This window comes from Ambystoma mexicanum, chromosome 13 (assembly GCF_040938575.1).
Source record: "Ambystoma mexicanum isolate Mex_15411 chromosome 13, UKY_AmexF1_1, whole genome shotgun sequence".
Lineage (NCBI taxonomy): Eukaryota > Metazoa > Chordata > Amphibia > Caudata > Ambystomatidae > Ambystoma > Ambystoma mexicanum.
In genome coordinates, this window is record NC_090938.1 from 703,017,232 (window position 1) to 703,044,367 (window position 27,136).

General features: G+C 49.4%; 4 non-coding genes across 4 annotated transcripts; all 4 read right to left on the reverse strand.

Moving 5' to 3' along the window:
- Positions 1–387: 387 nt before the first annotated feature.
- On the reverse strand, positions 388–497 carry TRNAL-CAA (transfer RNA leucine (anticodon CAA)). Its single transcript has 2 exons — positions 460–497; positions 388–433 (listed from the first exon to the last, which is right to left on the reverse strand). It is a non-coding gene; the product is annotated as a tRNA-Leu (tRNA).
- An 8,733-nt stretch (positions 498–9,230) lies between these two features.
- TRNAL-CAA (transfer RNA leucine (anticodon CAA)) lies at positions 9,231–9,340 on the reverse strand. The gene is made up of 2 exons: positions 9,303–9,340; positions 9,231–9,276 (listed from the first exon to the last, which is right to left on the reverse strand). It is a non-coding gene; the product is annotated as a tRNA-Leu (tRNA).
- Positions 9,341–18,071: 8,731 nt separating this feature from the next.
- TRNAL-CAA (transfer RNA leucine (anticodon CAA)) lies at positions 18,072–18,181 on the reverse strand. Its single transcript has 2 exons — positions 18,144–18,181; positions 18,072–18,117 (listed from the first exon to the last, which is right to left on the reverse strand). It is a non-coding gene; the product is annotated as a tRNA-Leu (tRNA).
- Positions 18,182–26,913: 8,732 nt separating this feature from the next.
- On the reverse strand, positions 26,914–27,023 carry TRNAL-CAA (transfer RNA leucine (anticodon CAA)). The gene is made up of 2 exons: positions 26,986–27,023; positions 26,914–26,959 (listed from the first exon to the last, which is right to left on the reverse strand). It is a non-coding gene; the product is annotated as a tRNA-Leu (tRNA).
- Between the last annotated feature and the right edge of the window lie 113 nt (positions 27,024–27,136).

Genomic DNA, 27,136 nt, shown 5'->3' on the forward strand with positions numbered 1-27,136 from the left:
TGGGTTCGAGCCCCACGTTGGGCGCGGCATTCTTTTACTGATATTTTTCACATTTTATTTTACACACCTAGGTCACCTGCAAAATAAACTCAAGTTACGTCCTCTCGCAGATCTCTCTCCTACAGTACTCTATGGCCCAATGAATACATCTCAGCTCCAGTCCTTCACGCGCAACTAGTGGGATTTACCACCAATCAGTGGCCAGGGCTCAGCCCGCCTCCTGTGACGTGTTTCCTGAAGACAACAGCCCAGCTCTTCCCACCCTCCGTGCGCACCCCTACAAGTTAGAGCGATCTGTCAGGATTGGCAAGTTTAAGGACCGTCTATATACCGTGGCGCGAATCACCCCGATCCGAAAGCGGCTGCAAAAAAAAAAAAAAAAGGTCGTGTCAGAAGTGGGATTTGAACCCACGCCTCCAATTGGAGACCAGAACACCCAGCTGGGAAAGAGAATCAGCTCTTGAGTCTGGCGCCTTAGACCGCTCGGCCATCCTGACAACTGGAAGGTGCAGCAGGGTAAAGAGTACAGGCTCTGGAGATGCAGGAGAAACAACGGCGTATCAGCGTGTAACGGGAACCCGAGAAGCAGCATTCAGCTTTAATCATCTGCAATGGAATATCACACACTATGCAACATCACTCTCGTGTTCTGCATTGCAGATAAGCAAGGGCATGTTCCACAACAGGCATCAGGTACGGACTACATCAGAACACGCTTAACATGGATTCCAGAACAGACACCAGCAGTGGCATACATTGGGACAAACACCAGCTGGGGAACATTCAGTCTCGGACATCAAGGATGGAATTTTGCAAAAAACAGCCACCAACTCGCCATCTTTCATCACCTACTGAATATTCAAGGGCAGCCATCAATACATTAATATTCTGGGGCACACATCAACAGTTGGGGTTCCTAGAACAGCTCTTGGCAAAGCAGCATTTTAGAACAAATATCAGCAATGCCCCCTTCTAGATCGCTCGTTAGTAGTGGGGTAGTCCAGAGCAGACACTTTTCTGGAATATTTTAGGACGGACACCCACAGAGGGCGCTACGAAAGCATTCAGCAGTAATAAAACACTAAACAAATGTTATCAGCACCCAGTTATTACAGGCAGGTATGGCCAATGAGAGAAACCTCAATGGCCATTAGGAACAGAATATTCTAGAACAGGTATTGTGAATCGCATACCGTGATCTTGAAGGGGTAAAAACAGACTACCCTTTAGACAGCAGTTTTGTTGTTGACAAAACAGAAGGCATACTGTGGATAGGCAGGGTGACAGGGGAAGACAAGTTAAAAGGTTAAATACAGTATATAGAGGGGGACATTAATAAAAGGGTTGATTTAAATTTGGAAAAGTAAAGGGAATGGCAGAGTATGGGGAGTGGATAAGGGGAGGGGGACCCCACATTTGCACAAAAAAGTTGTCAGCAAATGGGCCAATTTTCTCATTTTAGGGAGTTGGAGAAGACCTAAAAACCACCAAAGTCTTAAGCAAGGCTGTGGACAGCCATCATATCTGGGTGATGTCACAACAGCCATTCGAGTTAGACGATTGTAGTTCAGACTTTAGCATAGAAACTTTTTACAACAAAGATCAGCACTAGATATTCGCCAGTGACATCAGCAATAAAAACGTTTACAACTTTGGTAGATCTGAACTTCGGTGACATACTGCGGTGGACTGTAAAGGACCTGCAAAAGATGGTTAAACTAGAGGACTGTCGCAGAGGTGGGGTCTGAGAGCCCTAATGCAGCCCAGCCCAGTGCCATGCACTAGAGTGCGGATGCCTTTGGGAAGGAAGAGATAGGGTGCATGTAGTCTCTGCAGGTATTCCAAGGCTAAGCAGGGTCCTGTCCGTGGACTGTGGAAAGGTGCAAAACGCAGAGTCGTGCTCCCGAAGAATCTCAAGGCTATGACGTGGCTGTCAGTATGGACCAATCTGCCATTAACACCATGCTCAGTCCGGATCACAGATGGGAAAGCGCCCTCTCTACTGGACCAATCTGCCATTAACTGCCTCTTCCTGTAGGAGTTCGCAGGCATGCCATGGCTCCCAGTGTCAGGCAAATCTGCCGTTAACTGCCTGCCTTGTATTATCTCAAAGCCGAGCCAGAGCTCTCTGTACTGGGTCTGTCTGCCCACAACAGCCTGGTCTGTATTATCTGAGAGCCAGGCTAAAGCTCTCTGTATTGGGCCGAGCTGCCAATAACAGCCTGCTCCTGTAAGAGTGCCCAGCCAGGCCGTGTCTCAGAATCTATGGGGTTACTTTTGGTGACTATACAAGCCTCTCCCTCCGACTCCTCACCTGGTGTTTATGAGGAGTCGTCAGAGGACGCAATCTACTTCTGTCCCCTCTGAGGTGCTGTCTTCTTCCTTCCCTTCTTTTGGAAGAGGTAAGGGCGGGCTCCCCCAGCGGCCACTTTGACTAATATGCAAAAAGCCTGGCAGTGGGGTCTCCGGGGAGCCAACCCCACTCCAGGGAAAAGCCGACAGGCAGAAATACCCTGGTATCCTTAGCTAGTGCAGGTAGGTTTGGTTTGGTAACAGGATGGCCGCTAAAGCAGTTGTTCCACCTGTCGGGTGATGGATGAGTAGAGTATTCGAGCAGATAGACCACCGGAGAAAGACTTCAACCTGAATGGCCAGTCACAGGTAAGAGGAATGGACTATAGGGTCCAGAATGCACAGCAAGGATGCTTACTGAAGAGCGGGGTAACGTCCTAGGAAAGGAATGAAAACGGACTGGAACCTCGATGTTATTACAAGGTAAGCGGGAAATGGAAGAGTCCCCAGAGACTGGGTGAACAACAGGAGACTGCCACAGACAAGAGAGCATGCAGTGGCCGAGCGGCCGGGCAAAGGGAAGGTAGACAGGAGATGAGCGCGGAGCGCGCAGCACAAAGGTGGAAAGAAAGAGCAAGAGGGAGCCGTTAGAGCAACGGAACCCAGAGCGGCCAGAAAGCCGAATGAAAGCGGGAAACTAGCGTCTCACCTTACAGTTGAGCAGGGTTGCAACGCACTGATGCAATCCCCTGACTTCGGGATATACATGGCGGTGGCCCTGTTGGTGAGCTACTAGACCGCTAAGACATGTTCCAACAGTTACGTGCCAGGACCGTCTTAGCGTCCTACAGCGATCCCAGACCTTCCAGGACCGGTTCAAGACACTGTGGCTGTCGGCGTTAACTCAGTCTTCCGTTAACTGCCTGCCTTGTATTAGCTCACAGCCGAGCCAGAGCTCTCTATACTGGGCCTGTTTGCCACCAAGAGCCTGATCTGTGTTATCTCACAGCCAGGCTATAGTTCTGTATATTGCACCAACCTGGCATTAGCAGCTTGCTGCTGTAAGAGCTCACTGACAGGACATAGTTCCCTGTGTTGGCCTACCAAGGCCCTGCTGAAGATGTTTGGTTGCCCATTTCAACATGATGGTTGGTGGCCCCCTGCTGAGAGCGAAAACAGTCTGGGGCACTCCTGGGGTGCATACATTACAATGGCGAAAAGGGAAGGTTACTAGCCGCTGATTATCAGGAGACGGCCATCCAGCAGGGATACTAAACATGAATTGCCCACTGAAGAGCAATAAACCCTTCTTTGTCAGCAAGAGGCTGATGTGGAGGAACACGTGTTTGGAGGCAATGAGGTGATAACACGTCTGTAAATCCTGCAAACATGGGGGAAGTTGCTGCCCCCCATACCCTTGCCCAAGACTTGAGGCCACTTTAATTTGCAAAGATTGAAAGGGCCTGACGGCGTCCCTGGGCTTATCTGCAAGTAAAAGCCTGCTACAATAAGGGCTCACCGCCAGGACAAAGCTCTCTGTATTGCTCCAGTCTGCTATTAACACAGCTGCTCCTGTATGAGATCGCAGGCAGACCATGGGGCTCTTTTTGTACCCACTCTTAGCCTGTATCTCGGGGTCCTGGATTTCTAGTATCTGTGAATGGCATAGGGGGTAGATTATGGTCAGTACATGTCTTAATGACGCAAACGAGTGTGTGCTTGGCTGTGCACAGGCACACACGCACAGATACAGACACACACGGTCTACTTATCCATAGAGACTTACTTCAGAGACACATGTAGGAAGAGGAAGCTAGCTGCACACATAGTAAAGATGTGTAGACATACATAAACTTACACAGAAAGATACCAATAACATAACCATATTAAGGGAAGCGCCACAAATATCTGCAGACATGGACAAACACAGAGACATAGCGGCTGCGTAAAGATGCACGTACATAGAGTGCAGGCATACAGGCAGCACACATAAACATGCAAGCACACATTGCTCTCTCCCTTCACAGGCTGTCCAGTTAGGAATGGTGTGCTGAGAAAAGGGCGACCAGCAGACAGTGCAACCAGCAGCCCGGCTAGCTCAATCGGTAGAGCATGAGACTCTTAATCTCAGGGTCGTGGGTTCGAGCCCCACGTTGGGCGTGGCATTCTTTTACTGATATTTTTCACATTTTATTTTACACACCTAAGTCACCTGCAAAATAAACTCAAGTTACGTCCTCTCGCAGATCTCTCTCCTACAGTACTCTATGGCCCAATCTATACATCTCAGCTCCAGTCCTTCACGCGCAACTAGTGGGATTTACCACCAATCAGTGGCCAGGGCTCTGCCCGCCTCCTGTGACGTGTTTCCTGAAAACAACAGCCCAGCTCTCCCCATCCTCCGTGCGCACCCCTACAAGTTAGAGCGATCTGTCAGGATTGGCAAGTTTAAGGACCGTCTATATACCGTGGCGCGAATCACCCCGATCTGAAAGCGGCTGGAAAAAAAAAAGGTTGTGTCAGAAGTGGGATTTGAACCCACGCCCCCAATTGGAGACCAGAACACCCAGCTGGGAAAGAGAATCAGCTCTTGAGTCTGGCCCTTAGACCGCTCATCCTGACAACTGAAAGGTGCAGCAGGGTAAAGAGTACAGGCTCTGGAGCTGCAGGAGAAACAACGGCGTATCAGCGTGTAACGGGAACCTGAGAAGCAGCATTCAGCTTTAATCATCTGCAATGGAATATCACACACTATGCAACATCACTCTCGTGTTCTGCATTGCAGATAAGCAAGGGCATGTTCCACAACAGGCATCAGGTACGGACTACATCAGAACACGCTTAACATGGATTCCAGAACAGACACCAGCAGTGGCATACATTGGGACAAACACCAGCTGGGGAACATTCAGTCTCGGACATCAAGGATGGAATTTTGCAAAACAGCCACCAACTCGCCATCTTTCATCACCTACTGAATATTCAAGGGCAGCCATCAATACATTAATATTCTGGGGCACACATCAACAGTTGGGGTTCCTAGAACAGCTCTTGGCAAAGCAGCATTTTAGAACAAATATCAGCAATGCCCCCTTCTAGATCGCTCGTTAGTAGTGGGGTAGTCCAGAACAGACACTTTTCTGGAATATTTTAGGACGGACACCCACAGAGGGCGCTACGAAAGCATTCAGCAGTAATTAAACACTAAACAAATGTTATCAGCACCCAGTTATTACAGGCAGGTATGGCCAATGAGAGAAACCTCAATGGCTATTAGGAACAGAATATTCTAGAACAGGTATTGTGAATCGCATACCGTGATCTTGAAGGGGTAAAAACAGACTACCCTTTAGACAGCAGTTTTGTTGTTGACAAAACAGAAGGCATACTGTGGATAGGCAGGGTGACAGGGGAAGACAAGTTAAAAGGTTAAATACAGTATATAGAGGGGGACATTAATAAAAGGGTTGATTTAAATTTGGAAAGGTAAAGGGAATGGCAGAGTATGGGGAGTGGATAAGGGGAGGGGGACCCCACATTTGCACAAAAAAGTTGTCATCAAATGGGCCAATTTTCTCATTTTAGGGAGTTGGAGAAGACCTAAAAACCACCAAAGTCTTAAGCAAGGCTGTGGACAGCCATCATATCTGGGTGATGTCACAACGGCCATTCGAGTTAGACGATTGTAGTTAAGACTTTAGCATAGGAACTTTTTAGAACAAAGATCAGCACTAGATATTCGCCAGTGACATCAGCAATAAAAACGTTTACAACTTTGGTAGATCTGAACTTCGGTGATATACTGCGGTGGACTGTAAAGGACCTGCAAAAGATGGTTAAACTAGAGGACTCTCGCAGAGGTGGGGTCTGAGAGCCCTAATGCAGCCCAGCCCAGTGCCATGCACTAGAGTGCGGATGCCTTTGGGCAAGAAGAGATAGGGTGCATGTAGTCTCTGCAGCTATTCCAAGGCTAAGCAGGGTCCTGTCCGTGGACTGTGGAAAGGTGCAAAACGCAGAGTCGTGCTCCTGAAGAATCTCAAGGCTATGACGTGGCTGTCAGTATGGACCAATCTGCCATTAACAGCATGCTCAATCCGGATCACAGATGGGAAAGCGCCCTCTCTACTGGACCAATCTGCCATTAACTGCCTCTTCCTGTAGGAGTTCGCAGGCATGCCATGGCTCCCAGTGTCAGGCAAATCTGCCGTTAACTGCCTGCCTTGTATTATCTCAAAGCCGAGCCAGAGCTCTCTGTACTGGGTCTGTCTGCCCACAACAGCCTGGTCTGTATTATCTGAGAGCCAGGCTAAAGCTCTCTGTATTGGGCCGAGCTGCCAATAACAGCCTGCTCCTGTAAGAGTGCCCAGCCAGGCCGTGTCTCAGAATCTATGGGGTTACTTTTGGTGACTATACAAGCCTCTCCCTCCGACTCCTCACCTGGTGTTTATGAGGAGTCGTCAGAGGACGCAATCTACTTCTGTCCCCTCTGAGGTGCTGTCTTCTTCTTTCCCTTCTTTTGGAAGAGGTAAGGGCGGGCTCCCCCAGCGGCCACTTTGACTAATATGCAAAAAGCCTGGCAGTGGGGTCTCCGGGGAGCCAACCCCACTCCAGGGAAAAGCCGACAGGCAGAAATACCCAGGTATCCTTAGCTAGTGCAGGTAGGTTTGGTTTGGTAACAGGATGGCCGCTAAAGCAGTTGTTCCAACGGTCGGGTGATGGATGAGTAGAGTATTCGAGCAGATAGACCACCGGAGAAAGACTTCAACCTGAATGGCCAGTCACAGGTAAGAGGAATGGACTATAGGGTCCAGAATGCACAGCAAGGATGCTTACTGAAGAGCGGGGTAACGTCCTAGGAAAGGAATGAAAACGGACTGGAACCTCGATGTTATTACAAGGTAAGCAGGAAATGGAAGAGTCCCCAGAGACTGGGTGAACAACAGGAGACTGCCACAGACAAGAGAGCATGCAGTGGCCGAGCGGCCGGGCAAAGGGAAGGTAGACAGGAGAAGAGCGCGGAGCGCGCAGCACAAAGGTGGAAAGAAAGAGCAAGAGGGAGCCGTTAGAGCAACGGAACCCAGAGCGGCCAGAAAGCCGAATGAAAGCGGGAAACTAGCGTCTCACCTTACAGTTGAGCAGGGTTGCAACGCACTGATGCAATCCCCTGACTTCGGGATATACATGGCGGTGGCCCTGTTGGTGAGCTACTAGACCGCTAAGACATGTTCCAACAGTTACGTGCCAGGACCGTTTTAGCGTCCTACAGCGATCCCAGACCTTCCAGGACCGATTCAAGACACTGTGGCTATCGGCGTTAACTCAGTCTTCCGTTAACTGCCTGCCTTGTATTAGCTCACAGCCGAGCCAGAGCTCTCTATACTGGGCCTGTTTGCCACCAAGAGCCTGATCTGTGTTATCTCACAGCCAGGCTATAGTTCTGTATATTGCACCAACCTGGCATTAGCAGCTTGCTGCTGTAAGAGCTCACTGACAGGACATAGTTCCCTGTGTTGGCCTACCCAGGCCCTGCTGAAGATGTTTGGTTGCCCATTTCAACATGATGGTTGGTGGCCCCCTGCTGAGAGCGAAAACAGTCTGGGGCACTCCTGGGGTGCATACATTACAATGGTGAAAAGGGAAGGTTACTAGCCGCTGATTATCAGGAGACGGCCATCCAGCAGGGATACTAAACATGAATTGCCCACTGAAGAGCAATAAACCCTTCTTTGTCAGCAAGAGGCTGATGTGGAGGAACAAGTGTTTGGAGGCAATGAGGTGATAACACGTCTGTAAATCCTGCAAACATGGGGTAAGTCGCTGCCCCCCATACCCTTGCCCAAGACTTGAGGCCACTTTAATTTGCAAAGATTGAAAGGGCCTGACGGCGTCCCTGGGCTTATCTGCAAGTAAAAGCCTGCTACAATAAGGGCTCACCGCCAGGACAAAGCTCTCTGTATTGCTCCAGTCTGCTATTAACACAGCTGCTCCTGTATGAGATCGCAGGCAGACCATGGGGCTCTTTTTGTACCCACTCTTAGCCTGTATCTCGGGGTCCTGGATTTCTAGTATCTGTGAATGGCATAGGGGGTAGATTATGGTCAGTACATGTCTTAATGACGCAAACGAGTGTGTGCTTGGCTGTGCACAGGCACACACGCACAGATACAGACACACACGGTCTACTTATCCATAGAGACTTACTTCAGAGACACATGTAGGAAGAGGAAGCTAGCTGCACACATAGTAAAGATGTGTAGACATACATAAACTTACACAGAAAGATACCAATAACATAACCATATTAAGGGAAGCGCCACAAATATCTGCAGACATGGACAAACACAGAGACATAGCGGCTGCGTAAAGATGCACGTACATAGAGTGCAGGCATACAGGCAGCACACATAAACATGCAAGCACACATTGCTCTCTCCCTTCACAGGCTGTCCAGTTAGGAATGGTGTGCTAAGAAAAGGGCGACCAGCAGACTGTGTGACCAGCAGCCCGGCTAGCTCAGTCGGTAGAGCATGAGACTCTTAATCTCAGGGTCGTGGGTTCGAGCCCCACGTTGGGCGCGGCATTCTTTTACTGATATTTTTCACATGTTATTTTACACACCTAGGTCACCTGCAAAATAAACTCAAGTTACGTCCTCTCGCAGATCTCTCTCCTACAGTACTCTATGGCCCAATGAATACATCTCAGCTCCAGTCCTTCACGCGCAACTAGTGGGATTTACCACCAATCAGTGGCCAGGGCTCAGCCCGCCTCCTGTGACGTGTTTCCTGAAGACAACAGCCCAGCTCTCCCCACCCTCCGTGCGCACCCCTACAAGTTAGAGCGATCTGTCAGGATTGGCAAGTTTAAGGACCGTCTATATACCGTGGCGCGAATCACCCCGATCCGAAAGCGGCTGCAAAAAAAAAAAAAAAAGGTTGTGTCAGAAGTGGGATTTGAACCCACGCCTCCAATTGGAGACCAGAACACCCAGCTGGGAAAGAGAATCAGCTCTTGAGTCTGGCGCCTTAGACCGCTCGGCCATCCTGACAACTGGAAGGTGCAGCAGGGTAAAGAGTACAGGCTCTGGAGATGCAGGAGAAACAACGGCGTATCAGCGTGTAACGGGAACCTGAGAAGCAGCATTCAGCTTTAATCATCTGCAATGGAATATCACACACTATGCAACATCACTCTCGTGTTCTGCATTGCAGATAAGCAAGGGCATGTTCCACAACAGGCATCAGGTACGGACTACATCAGAACACGCTTAACATGGATTCCAGAACAGACACCAGCAGTGGCATACATTGGGACAAACACCAGCTGGGGAACATTCAGTCTCGGACATCAAGGATGGAATTTTGCAAAACAGCCACCAACTCGCCATCTTTCATCACCTACTGAATATTCAAGGGCAGCCATCAATACATTAATATTCTGGGGCACACATCAACAGTTGGGGTTCCTAGAACAGCTCTTGGCAAAGCAGCATTTTAGAACAAATATCAGCAATGCCCCCTTCTAGATCGCTCGTTAGTAGTGGGGTAGTCCAGAGCAGACACTTTTCTGGAATATTTTAGGACGGACACCCACAGAGGGCGCTACGAAAGCATTCAGCAGTAATAAAACACTAAACAAATGTTATCAGCACCCAGTTATTACAGGCAGGTATGGCCAATGAGAGAAACCTCAATGGCCATTAGGAACAGAATATTCTAGAACAGGTATTGTGAATCGCATACCGTGATCTTGAAGGGGTAAAAACAGACTACCCTTTAGACAGCAGTTTTGTTGTTGACAAAACAGAAGGCATACTGTGGATAGGCAGGGTGACAGGGGAAGACAAGTTAAAAGGTTAAATACAGTATATAGAGGGGGACATTAATAAAAGGGTTGATTTAAATTTGGAAAAGTAAAGGGAATGGCAGAGTATGGGGAGTGGATAAGGGGAGGGGGACCCCACATTTGCACAAAAAAGTTGTCAGCAAATGGGCCAATTTTCTCATTTTAGGGAGTTGGAGAAGACCTAAAAACCACCAAAGTCTTAAGCAAGGCTGTGGACAGCCATCATATCTGGGTGATGTCACAACAGCCATTCGAGTTAGACGATTGTAGTTCAGACTTTAGCATAGAAACTTTTTACAACAAAGATCAGCACTAGATATTCGCCAGTGACATCAGCAATAAAAACGTTTACAACTTTGGTAGATCTGAACTTCGGTGACATACTGCGGTGGACTGTAAAGGACCTGCAAAAGATGGTTAAACTAGAGGACTGTCGCAGAGGTGGGGTCTGAGAGCCCTAATGCAGCCCAGCCCAGTGCCATGCACTAGAGTGCGGATGCCTTTGGGAAGGAAGAGATAGGGTGCATGTAGTCTCTGCAGGTATTCCAAGGCTAAGCAGGGTCCTGTCCGTGGACTGTGGAAAGGTGCAAAACGCAGAGTCGTGCTCCCGAAGAATCTCAAGGCTATGACGTGGCTGTCAGTATGGACCAATCTGCCATTAACACCATGCTCAGTCCGGATCACAGATGGGAAAGCGCCCTCTCTACTGGACCAATCTGCCATTAACTGCCTCTTCCTGTAGGAGTTCGCAGGCATGCCATGGCTCCCAGTGTCAGGCAAATCTGCCGTTAACTGCCTGCCTTGTATTATCTCAAAGCCGAGCCAGAGCTCTCTGTACTGGGTCTGTCTGCCCACAACAGCCTGGTCTGTATTATCTGAGAGCCAGGCTAAAGCTCTCTGTATTGGGCCGAGCTGCCAATAACAGCCTGCTCCTGTAAGAGTGCCCAGCCAGGCCGTGTCTCAGAATCTATGGGGTTACTTTTGGTGACTATACAAGCCTCTCCCTCCGACTCCTCACCTGGTGTTTATGAGGAGTCGTCAGAGGACGCAATCTACTTCTGTCCCCTCTGAGGTGCTGTCTTCTTCCTTCCCTTCTTTTGGAAGAGGTAAGGGCGGGCTCCCCCAGCGGCCACTTTGACTAATATGCAAAAAGCCTGGCAGTGGGGTCTCCGGGGAGCCAACCCCACTCCAGGGAAAAGCCGACAGGCAGAAATACCCTGGTATCCTTAGCTAGTGCAGGTAGGTTTGGTTTGCTAACAGGATGGCCGCTAAAGCAGTTGTTCCACCTGTCGGGTGATGGATGAGTAGAGTATTCGAGCAGATAGACCACCGGAGAAAGACTTCAACCTGAATGGCCAGTCACAGGTAAGAGGAATGGACTATAGGGTCCAGAATGCACAGCAAGGATGCTTACTGAAGAGCGGGGTAACGTCCTAGGAAAGGAATGAAAACGGACTGGAACCTCGATGTTATTACAAGGTAAGCGGGAAATGGAAGAGTCCCCAGAGACTGGGTGAACAACAGGAGACTGCCACAGACAAGAGAGCATGCAGTGGCCGAGCGGCCGGGCAAAGGGAAGGTAGACAGGAGATGAGCGCGGAGCGCGCAGCACAAAGGTGGAAAGAAAGAGCAAGAGGGAGCCGTTAGAGCAACGGAACCCAGAGCGGCCAGAAAGCCGAATGAAAGCGGGAAACTAGCGTCTCACCTTACAGTTGAGCAGGGTTGCAACGCACTGATGCAATCCCCTGACTTCGGGATATACATGGCGGTGGCCCTGTTGGTGAGCTACTAGACCGCTAAGACATGTTCCAACAGTTACGTGCCAGGACCGTCTTAGCGTCCTACAGCGATCCCAGACCTTCCAGGACCGGTTCAAGACACTGTGGCTGTCGGCGTTAACTCAGTCTTCCGTTAACTGCCTGCCTTGTATTAGCTCACAGCCGAGCCAGAGCTCTCTATACTGGGCCTGTTTGCCACCAAGAGCCTGATCTGTGTTATCTCACAGCCAGGCTATAGTTCTGTATATTGCACCAACCTGGCATTAGCAGCTTGCTGCTGTAAGAGCTCACTGACAGGACATAGTTCCCTGTGTTGGCCTACCAAGGCCCTGCTGAAGATGTTTGGTTGCCCATTTCAACATGATGGTTGGTGGCCCCCTGCTGAGAGCGAAAACAGTCTGGGGCACTCCTGGGGTGCATACATTACAATGGCGAAAAGGGAAGGTTACTAGCCGCTGATTATCAGGAGACGGCCATCCAGCAGGGATACTAAACATGAATTGCCCACTGAAGAGCAATAAACCCTTCTTTGTCAGCAAGAGGCTGATGTGGAGGAACACGTGTTTGGAGGCAATGAGGTGATAACACGTCTGTAAATCCTGCAAACATGGGGGAAGTTGCTGCCCCCCATACCCTTGCCCAAGACTTGAGGCCACTTTAATTTGCAAAGATTGAAAGGGCCTGACGGCGTCCCTGGGCTTATCTGCAAGTAAAAGCCTGCTACAATAAGGGCTCACCGCCAGGACAAAGCTCTCTGTATTGCTCCAGTCTGCTATTAACACAGCTGCTCCTGTATGAGATCGCAGGCAGACCATGGGGCTCTTTTTGTACCCACTCTTAGCCTGTATCTCGGGGTCCTGGATTTCTAGTATCTGTGAATGGCATAGGGGGTAGATTATGGTCAGTACATGTCTTAATGACGCAAACGAGTGTGTGCTTGGCTGTGCACAGGCACACACGCACAGATACAGACACACACGGTCTACTTATCCATAGAGACTTACTTCAGAGACACATGTAGGAAGAGGAAGCTAGCTGCACACATAGTAAAGATGTGTAGACATACATAAACTTACACAGAAAGATACCAATAACATAACCATATTAAGGGAAGCGCCACAAATATCTGCAGACATGGACAAACACAGAGACATAGCGGCTGCGTAAAGATGCACGTACATAGAGTGCAGGCATACAGGCAGCACACATAAACATGCAAGCACACATTGCTCTCTCCCTTCACAGGCTGTCCAGTTAGGAATGGTGTGCTGAGAAAAGGGTGACCAGCTGACATTGCAACCAGCAGCCCGGCTAGCTCAGTCGGTAGAGCATGAGACTCTTAATCTCAGGGTCGTGGGTTCGAGCCCCACGTTGGGCGTGGCATTCTTTTACTGATATTTTTCACATTTTATTTTACACACCTAAGTCACCTGCAAAATAAACTCAAGTTACGTCCTCTCGCAGATCTCTCTCCTACAGTACTCTATGGCCCAATCTATACATCTCAGCTCCAGTCCTTCACGCGCAACTAGTGGGATTTACCACCAATCAGTGGCCAGGGCTCTGCCCGCCTCCTGTGACGTGTTTCCTGAAAACAACAGCCCAGCTCTCCCCATCCTCCGTGCGCACCCCTACAAGTTAGAGCGATCTGTCAGGATTGGCAAGTTTAAGGACCGTCTATATACCGTGGCGCGAATCACCCCGATCTGAAAGCGGCTGGAAAAAAAAAAGGTTGTGTCAGAAGTGGGATTTGAACCCACGCCCCCAATTGGAGACCAGAACACCCAGCTGGGAAAGAGAATCAGCTCTTGAGTCTGGCCCTTAGACCGCTCATCCTGACAACTGAAAGGTGCAGCAGGGTAAAGAGTACAGGCTCTGGAGCTGCAGGAGAAACAACGGCGTATCAGCGTGTAACGGGAACCTGAGAAGCAGCATTCAGCTTTAATCATCTGCAATGGAATATCACACACTATGCAACATCACTCTCGTGTTCTGCATTGCAGATAAGCAAGGGCATGTTCCACAACAGGCATCAGGTACGGACTACATCAGAACACGCTTAACATGGATTCCAGAACAGACACCAGCAGTGGCATACATTGGGACAAACACCAGCTGGGGAACATTCAGTCTCGGACATCAAGGATGGAATTTTGCAAAACAGCCACCAACTCGCCATCTTTCATCACCTACTGAATATTCAAGGGCAGCCATCAATACATTAATATTCTGGGGCACACATCAACAGTTGGGGTTCCTAGAACAGCTCTTGGCAAAGCAGCATTTTAGAACAAATATCAGCAATGCCCCCTTCTAGATCGCTCGTTAGTAGTGGGGTAGTCCAGAACAGACACTTTTCTGGAATATTTTAGGACGGACACCCACAGAGGGCGCTACGAAAGCATTCAGCAGTAATTAAACACTAAACAAATGTTATCAGCACCCAGTTATTACAGGCAGGTATGGCCAATGAGAGAAACCTCAATGGCTATTAGGAACAGAATATTCTAGAACAGGTATTGTGAATCGCATACCGTGATCTTGAAGGGGTAAAAACAGACTACCCTTTAGACAGCAGTTTTGTTGTTGACAAAACAGAAGGCATACTGTGGATAGGCAGGGTGACAGGGGAAGACAAGTTAAAAGGTTAAATACAGTATATAGAGGGGGACATTAATAAAAGGGTTGATTTAAATTTGGAAAGGTAAAGGGAATGGCAGAGTATGGGGAGTGGATAAGGGGAGGGGGACCCCACATTTGCACAAAAAAGTTGTCATCAAATGGGCCAATTTTCTCATTTTAGGGAGTTGGAGAAGACCTAAAAACCACCAAAGTCTTAAGCAAGGCTGTGGACAGCCATCATATCTGGGTGATGTCACAACGGCCATTCGAGTTAGACGATTGTAGTTAAGACTTTAGCATAGGAACTTTTTAGAACAAAGATCAGCACTAGATATTCGCCAGTGACATCAGCAATAAAAACGTTTACAACTTTGGTAGATCTGAACTTCGGTGATATACTGCGGTGGACTGTAAAGGACCTGCAAAAGATGGTTAAACTAGAGGACTCTCGCAGAGGTGGGGTCTGAGAGCCCTAATGCAGCCCAGCCCAGTGCCATGCACTAGAGTGCGGATGCCTTTGGGCAAGAAGAGATAGGGTGCATGTAGTCTCTGCAGCTATTCCAAGGCTAAGCAGGGTCCTGTCCGTGGACTGTGGAAAGGTGCAAAACGCAGAGTCGTGCTCCTGAAGAATCTCAAGGCTATGACGTGGCTGTCAGTATGGACCAATCTGCCATTAACAGCATGCTCAATCCGGATCACAGATGGGAAAGCGCCCTCTCTACTGGACCAATCTGCCATTAACTGCCTCTTCCTGTAGGAGTTCGCAGGCATGCCATGGCTCCCAGTGTCAGGCAAATCTGCCGTTAACTGCCTGCCTTGTATTATCTCAAAGCCGAGCCAGAGCTCTCTGTACTGGGTCTGTCTGCCCACAACAGCCTGGTCTGTATTATCTGAGAGCCAGGCTAAAGCTCTCTGTATTGGGCCGAGCTGCCAATAACAGCCTGCTCCTGTAAGAGTGCCCAGCCAGGCCGTGTCTCAGAATCTATGGGGTTACTTTTGGTGACTATACAAGCCTCTCCCTCCGACTCCTCACCTGGTGTTTATGAGGAGTCGTCAGAGGACGCAATCTACTTCTGTCCCCTCTGAGGTGCTGTCTTCTTCTTTCCCTTCTTTTGGAAGAGGTAAGGGCGGGCTCCCCCAGCGGCCACTTTGACTAATATGCAAAAAGCCTGGCAGTGGGGTCTCCGGGGAGCCAACCCCACTCCAGGGAAAAGCCGACAGGCAGAAATACCCAGGTATCCTTAGCTAGTGCAGGTAGGTTTGGTTTGGTAACAGGATGGCCGCTAAAGCAGTTGTTCCAACGGTCGGGTGATGGATGAGTAGAGTATTCGAGCAGATAGACCACCGGAGAAAGACTTCAACCTGAATGGCCAGTCACAGGTAAGAGGAATGGACTATAGGGTCCAGAATGCACAGCAAGGATGCTTACTGAAGAGCGGGGTAACGTCCTAGGAAAGGAATGAAAACGGACTGGAACCTCGATGTTATTACAAGGTAAGCAGGAAATGGAAGAGTCCCCAGAGACTGGGTGAACAACAGGAGACTGCCACAGACAAGAGAGCATGCAGTGGCCGAGCGGCCGGGCAAAGGGAAGGTAGACAGGAGAAGAGCGCGGAGCGCGCAGCACAAAGGTGGAAAGAAAGAGCAAGAGGGAGCCGTTAGAGCAACGGAACCCAGAGCGGCCAGAAAGCCGAATGAAAGCGGGAAACTAGCGTCTCACCTTACAGTTGAGCAGGGTTGCAACGCACTGATGCAATCCCCTGACTTCGGGATATACATGGCGGTGGCCCTGTTGGTGAGCTACTAGACCGCTAAGACATGTTCCAACAGTTACGTGCCAGGACCGTTTTAGCGTCCTACAGCGATCCCAGACCTTCCAGGACCGATTCAAGACACTGTGGCTATCGGCGTTAACTCAGTCTTCCGTTAACTGCCTGCCTTGTATTAGCTCACAGCCGAGCCAGAGCTCTCTATACTGGGCCTGTTTGCCACCAAGAGCCTGATCTGTGTTATCTCACAGCCAGGCTATAGTTCTGTATATTGCACCAACCTGGCATTAGCAGCTTGCTGCTGTAAGAGCTCACTGACAGGACATAGTTCCCTGTGTTGGCCTACCCAGGCCCTGCTGAAGATGTTTGGTTGCCCATTTCAACATGATGGTTGGTGGCCCCCTGCTGAGAGCGAAAACAGTCTGGGGCACTCCTGGGGTGCATACATTACAATGGTGAAAAGGGAAGGTTACTAGCCGCTGATTATCAGGAGACGGCCATCCAGCAGGGATACTAAACATGAATTGCCCACTGAAGAGCAATAAACCCTTCTTTGTCAGCAAGAGGCTGATGTGGAGGAACAAGTGTTTGGAGGCAATGAGGTGATAACACGTCTGTAAATCCTGCAAACATGGGGGAAGTCGCTGCCCCCCATACCCTTGCCCAAGACTTGAGGCCACTTTAATTTGCAAAGATTGAAAGGGCCTGACGGCGTCCCTGGGCTTATCTGCAAGTAAAAGCCTGCTACAATAAGGGCTCACCGCCAGGACAAAGCTCTCTGTATTGCTCCAGTCTGCTATTAACACAGCTGCTCCTGTATGAGATCGCAGGCAGACCATGGGGCTCTTTTTGTACCCACTCTTAGCCTGTATCTCGGGGTCCTGGATTTCTAGTATCTGTGAATGGCATAGGGGGTAGATTATGGTCAGTACATGTCTTAATGACGCAAACGAGTGTGTGCTTGGCTGTGCACAGGCACACACGCACAGATACAGACACACACGGTCTACTTATCCATAGAGACTTACTTCAGAGACACATGTAGGAAGAGGAAGCTAGCTGCACACATAGTAAAGATGTGTAGACATACATAAACTTACACAGAAAGATACCAATAACATAACCATATTAAGGGAAGCGCCACAAATATCTGCAGACATGGACAAACACAGAGACATAGCGGCTGCGTAAAGATGCACGTACATAAAGTGCAGGCATACAGGCAGCACACATAAACATGCAAGCACACATTGCTCTCTCCCTTCACAGGCTGTCCAGTTAGGAATGGTGTGCTAAGAAAAGGGCGACCAGCAGACTGTGTGACCAGCAGCCCGGCTAGCTCAGTCGGTAGAGCATGAGACTCTTAATCTCAGGGTCGTGGGTTCGAGCCCCACGTTGGGCGCGGCATTCTTTTACTGATATTTTTCACATTTTATTTTACACACCTAGGTCACCTGCAAAATAAACTCAAGTTACGTCCTCTCGCAGATCTCTCTCCTACAGTACTCTATGGCCCAATGAATACATCTCAGCTCCAGTCCTTCACGCGCAACTAGTGGGATTTACCACCAATCAGTGGCCAGGGCTCAGCCCGCCTCCTGTGACGTGTTTCCTGAAGACAACAGCCCAGCTCTTCCCACCCTCCGTGCGCACCCCTACAAGTTAGAGCGATCTGTCAGGATTGGCAAGTTTAAGGACCGTCTATATACCGTGGCGCGAATCACCCCGATCCGAAAGCGGCTGCAAAAAAAAAAAAAAAAGGTTGTGTCAGAAGTGGGATTTGAACCCACGCCTCCAATTGGAGACCAGAACACCCAGCTGGGAAAGAGAATCAGCTCTTGAGTCTGGCGCCTTAGACCGCTCGGCCATCCTGACAACTGGAAGGTGCAGCAGGGTAAAGAGTACAGGCTCTGGAGATGCAGGAGAAACAACGGCGTATCAGCGTGTAACGGGAACCCGAGAAGCAGCATTCAGCTTTAATCATCTGCAATGGAATATCACACACTATGCAACATCACTCTCGTGTTCTGCATTGCAGATAAGCAAGGGCATGTTCCACAACAGGCATCAGGTACGGACTACATCAGAACACGCTTAACATGGATTCCAGAACAGACACCAGCAGTGGCATACATTGGGACAAACACCAGCTGGGGAACATTCAGTCTCGGACATCAAGGATGGAATTTTGCAAAAAACAGCCACCAACTCGCCATCTTTCATCACCTACTGAATATTCAAGGGCAGCCATCAATACATTAATATTCTGGGGCACACATCAACAGTTGGGGTTCCTAGAACAGCTCTTGGCAAAGCAGCATTTTAGAACAAATATCAGCAATGCCCCCTTCTAGATCGCTCGTTAGTAGTGGGGTAGTCCAGAGCAGACACTTTTCTGGAATATTTTAGGACGGACACCCACAGAGGGCGCTACGAAAGCATTCAGCAGTAATAAAACACTAAACAAATGTTATCAGCACCCAGTTATTACAGGCAGGTATGGCCAATGAGAGAAACCTCAATGGCCATTAGGAACAGAATATTCTAGAACAGGTATTGTGAATCGCATACCGTGATCTTGAAGGGGTAAAAACAGACTACCCTTTAGACAGCAGTTTTGTTGTTGACAAAACAGAAGGCATACTGTGGATAGGCAGGGTGACAGGGGAAGACAAGTTAAAAGGTTAAATACAGTATATAGAGGGGGACATTAATAAAAGGGTTGATTTAAATTTGGAAAAGTAAAGGGAATGGCAGAGTATGGGGAGTGGATAAGGGGAGGGGGACCCCACATTTGCACAAAAAAGTTGTCAGCAAATGGGCCAATTTTCTCATTTTAGGGAGTTGGAGAAGACCTAAAAACCACCAAAGTCTTAAGCAAGGCTGTGGACAGCCATCATATCTGGGTGATGTCACAACAGCCATTCGAGTTAGACGATTGTAGTTCAGACTTTAGCATAGAAACTTTTTACAACAAAGATCAGCACTAGATATTCGCCAGTGACATCAGCAATAAAAACGTTTACAACTTTGGTAGATCTGAACTTCGGTGACATACTGCGGTGGACTGTAAAGGACCTGCAAAAGATGGTTAAACTAGAGGACTGTCGCAGAGGTGGGGTCTGAGAGCCCTAATGCAGCCCAGCCCAGTGCCATGCACTAGAGTGCGGATGCCTTTGGGAAGGAAGAGATAGGGTGCATGTAGTCTCTGCAGGTATTCCAAGGCTAAGCAGGGTCCTGTCCGTGGACTGTGGAAAGGTGCAAAACGCAGAGTCGTGCTCCCGAAGAATCTCAAGGCTATGACGTGGCTGTCAGTATGGACCAATCTGCCATTAACACCATGCTCAGTCCGGATCACAGATGGGAAAGCGCCCTCTCTACTGGACCAATCTGCCATTAACTGCCTCTTCCTGTAGGAGTTCGCAGGCATGCCATGGCTCCCAGTGTCAGGCAAATCTGCCGTTAACTGCCTGCCTTGTATTATCTCAAAGCCGAGCCAGAGCTCTCTGTACTGGGTCTGTCTGCCCACAACAGCCTGGTCTGTATTATCTGAGAGCCAGGCTAAAGCTCTCTGTATTGGGCCGAGCTGCCAATAACAGCCTGCTCCTGTAAGAGTGCCCAGCCAGGCCGTGTCTCAGAATCTATGGGGTTACTTTTGGTGACTATACAAGCCTCTCCCTCCGACTCCTCACCTGGTGTTTATGAGGAGTCGTCAGAGGACGCAATCTACTTCTGTCCCCTCTGAGGTGCTGTCTTCTTCCTTCCCTTCTTTTGGAAGAGGTAAGGGCGGGCTCCCCCAGCGGCCACTTTGACTAATATGCAAAAAGCCTGGCAGTGGGGTCTCCGGGGAGCCAACCCCACTCCAGGGAAAAGCCGACAGGCAGAAATACCCTGGTATCCTTAGCTAGTGCAGGTAGGTTTGGTTTGGTAACAGGATGGCCGCTAAAGCAGTTGTTCCACCTGTCGGGTGATGGATGAGTAGAGTATTCGAGCAGATAGACCACCGGAGAAAGACTTCAACCTGAATGGCCAGTCACAGGTAAGAGGAATGGACTATAGGGTCCAGAATGCACAGCAAGGATGCTTACTGAAGAGCGGGGTAACGTCCTAGGAAAGGAATGAAAACGGACTGGAACCTCGATGTTATTACAAGGTAAGCGGGAAATGGAAGAGTCCCCAGAGACTGGGTGAACAACAGGAGACTGCCACAGACAAGAGAGCATGCAGTGGCCGAGCGGCCGGGCAAAGGGAAGGTAGACAGGAGATGAGCGCGGAGCGCGCAGCACAAAGGTGGAAAGAAAGAGCAAGAGGGAGCCGTTAGAGCAACGGAACCCAGAGCGGCCAGAAAGCCGAATGAAAGCGGGAAACTAGCGTCTCACCTTACAGTTGAGCAGGGTTGCAACGCACTGATGCAATCCCCTGACTTCGGGATATACATGGCGGTGGCCCTGTTGGTGAGCTACTAGACCGCTAAGACATGTTCCAACAGTTACGTGCCAGGACCGTCTTAGCGTCCTACAGCGATCCCAGACCTTCCAGGACCGGTTCAAGACACTGTGGCTGTCGGCGTTAACTCAGTCTTCCGTTAACTGCCTGCCTTGTATTAGCTCACAGCCGAGCCAGAGCTCTCTATACTGGGCCTGTTTGCCACCAAGAGCCTGATCTGTGTTATCTCACAGCCAGGCTATAGTTCTGTATATTGCACCAACCTGGCATTAGCAGCTTGCTGCTGTAAGAGCTCACTGACAGGACATAGTTCCCTGTGTTGGCCTACCAAGGCCCTGCTGAAGATGTTTGGTTGCCCATTTCAACATGATGGTTGGTGGCCCCCTGCTGAGAGCGAAAACAGTCTGGGGCACTCCTGGGGTGCATACATTACAATGGCGAAAAGGGAAGGTTACTAGCCGCTGATTATCAGGAGACGGCCATCCAGCAGGGATACTAAACATGAATTGCCCACTGAAGAGCAATAAACCCTTCTTTGTCAGCAAGAGGCTGATGTGGAGGAACACGTGTTTGGAGGCAATGAGGTGATAACACGTCTGTAAATCCTGCAAACATGGGGGAAGTTGCTGCCCCCCATACCCTTGCCCAAGACTTGAGGCCACTTTAATTTGCAAAGATTGAAAGGGCCTGACGGCGTCCCTGGGCTTATCTGCAAGTAAAAGCCTGCTACAATAAGGGCTCACCGCCAGGACAAAGCTCTCTGTATTGCTCCAGTCTGCTATTAACACAGCTGCTCCTGTATGAGATCGCAGGCAGACCATGGGGCTCTTTTTGTACCCACTCTTAGCCTGTATCTCGGGGTCCTGGATTTCTAGTATCTGTGAATGGCATAGGGGGTAGATTATGGTCAGTACATGTCTTAATGACGCAAACGAGTGTGTGCTTGGCTGTGCACAGGCACACACGCACAGATACAGACACACACGGTCTACTTATCCATAGAGACTTACTTCAGAGACACATGTAGGAAGAGGAAGCTAGCTGCACACATAGTAAAGATGTGTAGACATACATAAACTTACACAGAAAGATACCAATAACATAACCATATTAAGGGAAGCGCCACAAATATCTGCAGACATGGACAAACACAGAGACATAGCGGCTGCGTAAAGATGCACGTACATAGAGTGCAGGCATACAGGCAGCACACATAAACATGCAAGCACACATTGCTCTCTCCCTTCACAGGCTGTCCAGTTAGGAATGGTGTGCTGAGAAAAGGGCGACCAGCAGACAGTGCAACCAGCAGCCCGGCTAGCTCAATCGGTAGAGCATGAGACTCTTAATCTCAGGGTCGTGGGTTCGAGCCCCACGTTGGGCGTGGCATTCTTTTACTGATATTTTTCACATTTTATTTTACACACCTAAGTCACCTGCAAAATAAACTCAAGTTACGTCCTCTCGCAGATCTCTCTCCTACAGTACTCTATGGCCCAATCTATACATCTCAGCTCCAGTCCTTCACGCGCAACTAGTGGGATTTACCACCAATCAGTGGCCAGGGCTCTGCCCGCCTCCTGTGACGTGTTTCCTGAAAACAACAGCCCAGCTCTCCCCATCCTCCGTGCGCACCCCTACAAGTTAGAGCGATCTGTCAGGATTGGCAAGTTTAAGGACCGTCTATATACCGTGGCGCGAATCACCCCGATCTGAAAGCGGCTGGAAAAAAAAAAGGTTGTGTCAGAAGTGGGATTTGAACCCACGCCCCCAATTGGAGACCAGAACACCCAGCTGGGAAAGAGAATCAGCTCTTGAGTCTGGCCCTTAGACCGCTCATCCTGACAACTGAAAGGTGCAGCAGGGTAAAGAGTACAGGCTCTGGAGCTGCAGGAGAAACAACGGCGTATCAGCGTGTAACGGGAACCTGAGAAGCAGCATTCAGCTTTAATCATCTGCAATGGAATATCACACACTATGCAACATCACTCTCGTGTTCTGCATTGCAGATAAGCAAGGGCATGTTCCACAACAGGCATCAGGTACGGACTACATCAGAACACGCTTAACATGGATTCCAGAACAGACACCAGCAGTGGCATACATTGGGACAAACACCAGCTGGGGAACATTCAGTCTCGGACATCAAGGATGGAATTTTGCAAAACAGCCACCAACTCGCCATCTTTCATCACCTACTGAATATTCAAGGGCAGCCATCAATACATTAATATTCTGGGGCACACATCAACAGTTGGGGTTCCTAGAACAGCTCTTGGCAAAGCAGCATTTTAGAACAAATATCAGCAATGCCCCCTTCTAGATCGCTCGTTAGTAGTGGGGTAGTCCAGAACAGACACTTTTCTGGAATATTTTAGGACGGACACCCACAGAGGGCGCTACGAAAGCATTCAGCAGTAATTAAACACTAAACAAATGTTATCAGCACCCAGTTATTACAGGCAGGTATGGCCAATGAGAGAAACCTCAATGGCTATTAGGAACAGAATATTCTAGAACAGGTATTGTGAATCGCATACCGTGATCTTGAAGGGGTAAAAACAGACTACCCTTTAGACAGCAGTTTTGTTGTTGACAAAACAGAAGGCATACTGTGGATAGGCAGGGTGACAGGGGAAGACAAGTTAAAAGGTTAAATACAGTATATAGAGGGGGACATTAATAAAAGGGTTGATTTAAATTTGGAAAGGTAAAGGGAATGGCAGAGTATGGGGAGTGGATAAGGGGAGGGGGACCCCACATTTGCACAAAAAAGTTGTCATCAAATGGGCCAATTTTCTCATTTTAGGGAGTTGGAGAAGACCTAAAAACCACCAAAGTCTTAAGCAAGGCTGTGGACAGCCATCATATCTGGGTGATGTCACAACGGCCATTCGAGTTAGACGATTGTAGTTAAGACTTTAGCATAGGAACTTTTTAGAACAAAGATCAGCACTAGATATTCGCCAGTGACATCAGCAATAAAAACGTTTACAACTTTGGTAGATCTGAACTTCGGTGATATACTGCGGTGGACTGTAAAGGACCTGCAAAAGATGGTTAAACTAGAGGACTCTCGCAGAGGTGGGGTCTGAGAGCCCTAATGCAGCCCAGCCCAGTGCCATGCACTAGAGTGCGGATGCCTTTGGGCAAGAAGAGATAGGGTGCATGTAGTCTCTGCAGCTATTCCAAGGCTAAGCAGGGTCCTGTCCGTGGACTGTGGAAAGGTGCAAAACGCAGAGTCGTGCTCCTGAAGAATCTCAAGGCTATGACGTGGCTGTCAGTATGGACCAATCTGCCATTAACAGCATGCTCAATCCGGATCACAGATGGGAAAGCGCCCTCTCTACTGGACCAATCTGCCATTAACTGCCTCTTCCTGTAGGAGTTCGCAGGCATGCCATGGCTCCCAGTGTCAGGCAAATCTGCCGTTAACTGCCTGCCTTGTATTATCTCAAAGCCGAGCCAGAGCTCTCTGTACTGGGTCTGTCTGCCCACAACAGCCTGGTCTGTATTATCTGAGAGCCAGGCTAAAGCTCTCTGTATTGGGCCGAGCTGCCAATAACAGCCTGCTCCTGTAAGAGTGCCCAGCCAGGCCGTGTCTCAGAATCTATGGGGTTACTTTTGGTGACTATACAAGCCTCTCCCTCCGACTCCTCACCTGGTGTTTATGAGGAGTCGTCAGAGGACGCAATCTACTTCTGTCCCCTCTGAGGTGCTGTCTTCTTCTTTCCCTTCTTTTGGAAGAGGTAAGGGCGGGCTCCCCCAGCGGCCACTTTGACTAATATGCAAAAAGCCTGGCAGTGGGGTCTCCGGGGAGCCAACCCCACTCCAGGGAAAAGCCGACAGGCAGAAATACCCAGGTATCCTTAGCTAGTGCAGGTAGGTTTGGTTTGGTAACAGGATGGCCGCTAAAGCAGTTGTTCCAACGGTCGGGTGATGGATGAGTAGAGTATTCGAGCAGATAGACCACCGGAGAAAGACTTCAACCTGAATGGCCAGTCACAGGTAAGAGGAATGGACTATAGGGTCCAGAATGCACAGCAAGGATGCTTACTGAAGAGCGGGGTAACGTCCTAGGAAAGGAATGAAAACGGACTGGAACCTCGATGTTATTACAAGGTAAGCAGGAAATGGAAGAGTCCCCAGAGACTGGGTGAACAACAGGAGACTGCCACAGACAAGAGAGCATGCAGTGGCCGAGCGGCCGGGCAAAGGGAAGGTAGACAGGAGAAGAGCGCGGAGCGCGCAGCACAAAGGTGGAAAGAAAGAGCAAGAGGGAGCCGTTAGAGCAACGGAACCCAGAGCGGCCAGAAAGCCGAATGAAAGCGGGAAACTAGCGTCTCACCTTACAGTTGAGCAGGGTTGCAACGCACTGATGCAATCCCCTGACTTCGGGATATACATGGCGGTGGCCCTGTTGGTGAGCTACTAGACCGCTAAGACATGTTCCAACAGTTACGTGCCAGGACCGTTTTAGCGTCCTACAGCGATCCCAGACCTTCCAGGACCGATTCAAGACACTGTGGCTATCGGCGTTAACTCAGTCTTCCGTTAACTGCCTGCCTTGTATTAGCTCACAGCCGAGCCAGAGCTCTCTATACTGGGCCTGTTTGCCACCAAGAGCCTGATCTGTGTTATCTCACAGCCAGGCTATAGTTCTGTATATTGCACCAACCTGGCATTAGCAGCTTGCTGCTGTAAGAGCTCACTGACAGGACATAGTTCCCTGTGTTGGCCTACCCAGGCCCTGCTGAAGATGTTTGGTTGCCCATTTCAACATGATGGTTGGTGGCCCCCTGCTGAGAGCGAAAACAGTCTGGGGCACTCCTGGGGTGCATACATTACAATGGTGAAAAGGGAAGGTTACTAGCCGCTGATTATCAGGAGACGGCCATCCAGCAGGGATACTAAACATGAATTGCCCACTGAAGAGCAATAAACCCTTCTTTGTCAGCAAGAGGCTGATGTGGAGGAACAAGTGTTTGGAGGCAATGAGGTGATAACACGTCTGTAAATCCTGCAAACATGGGGGAAGTCGCTGCCCCCCATACCCTTGCCCAAGACTTGAGGCCACTTTAATTTGCAAAGATTGAAAGGGCCTGACGGCGTCCCTGGGCTTATCTGCAAGTAAAAGCCTGCTACAATAAGGGCTCACCGCCAGGACAAAGCTCTCTGTATTGCTCCAGTCTGCTATTAACACAGCTGCTCCTGTATGAGATCGCAGGCAGACCATGGGGCTCTTTTTGTACCCACTCTTAGCCTGTATCTCGGGGTCCTGGATTTCTAGTATCTGTGAATGGCATAGGGGGTAGATTATGGTCAGTACATGTCTTAATGACGCAAACGAGTGTGTGCTTGGCTGTGCACAGGCACACACGCACAGATACAGACACACACGGTCTACTTATCCATAGAGACTTACTTCAGAGACACATGTAGGAAGAGGAAGCTAGCTGCACACATAGTAAAGATGTGTAGACATACATAAACTTACACAGAAAGATACCAATAACATAACCATATTAAGGGAAGCGCCACAAATATCTGCAGACATGGACAAACACAGAGACATAGCGGCTGCGTAAAGATGCACGTACATAGAGTGCAGGCATACAGGCAGCACACATAAACATGCAAGCACACATTGCTCTCTCCCTTCACAGGCTGTCCAGTTAGGAATGGTGTGCTAAGAAAAGGGCGACCAGCAGACTGTGTGACCAGCAGCCCGGCTAGCTCAGTCGGTAGAGCATGAGACTCTTAATCTCAGGGTCGTGGGTTCGAGCCCCACGTTGGGCGCGGCATTCTTTTACTGATATTTTTCACATTTTATTTTACACACCTAGGTCACCTGCAAAATAAACTCAAGTTACGTCCTCTCGCAGATCTCTCTCCTACAGTACTCTATGGCCCAATGAATACATCTCAGCTCCAGTCCTTCACGCGCAACTAGTGGGATTTACCACCAATCAGTGGCCAGGGCTCAGCCCGCCTCCTGTGACGTGTTTCCTGAAGACAACAGCCCAGCTCTCCCCACCCTCCGTGCGCACCCCTACAAGTTAGAGCGATCTGTCAGGATTGGCAAGTTTAAGGACCGTCTATATACCGTGGCGCGAATCACCCCGATCCGAAAGCGGCTGGAAAAAAAAAAAAAAAGATTGTGTCAGAAGTGGGATTTGAACCCACGCCTCCAATTGGAGACCAGAACACCCAGCTGGGAAAGAGAATCAGCTCTTGAGTCTGGCGCCTTAGACCGCTCGGCCATCCTGACAACTGGAAGGTGCAGCAGGGTAAAGAGTACAGGCTCTGGAGATGCAGGAGAAACAACGGCGTATCAGCGTGTAACGGGAACCTGAGAAGCAGCATTCAGCTTTAATCAACTGC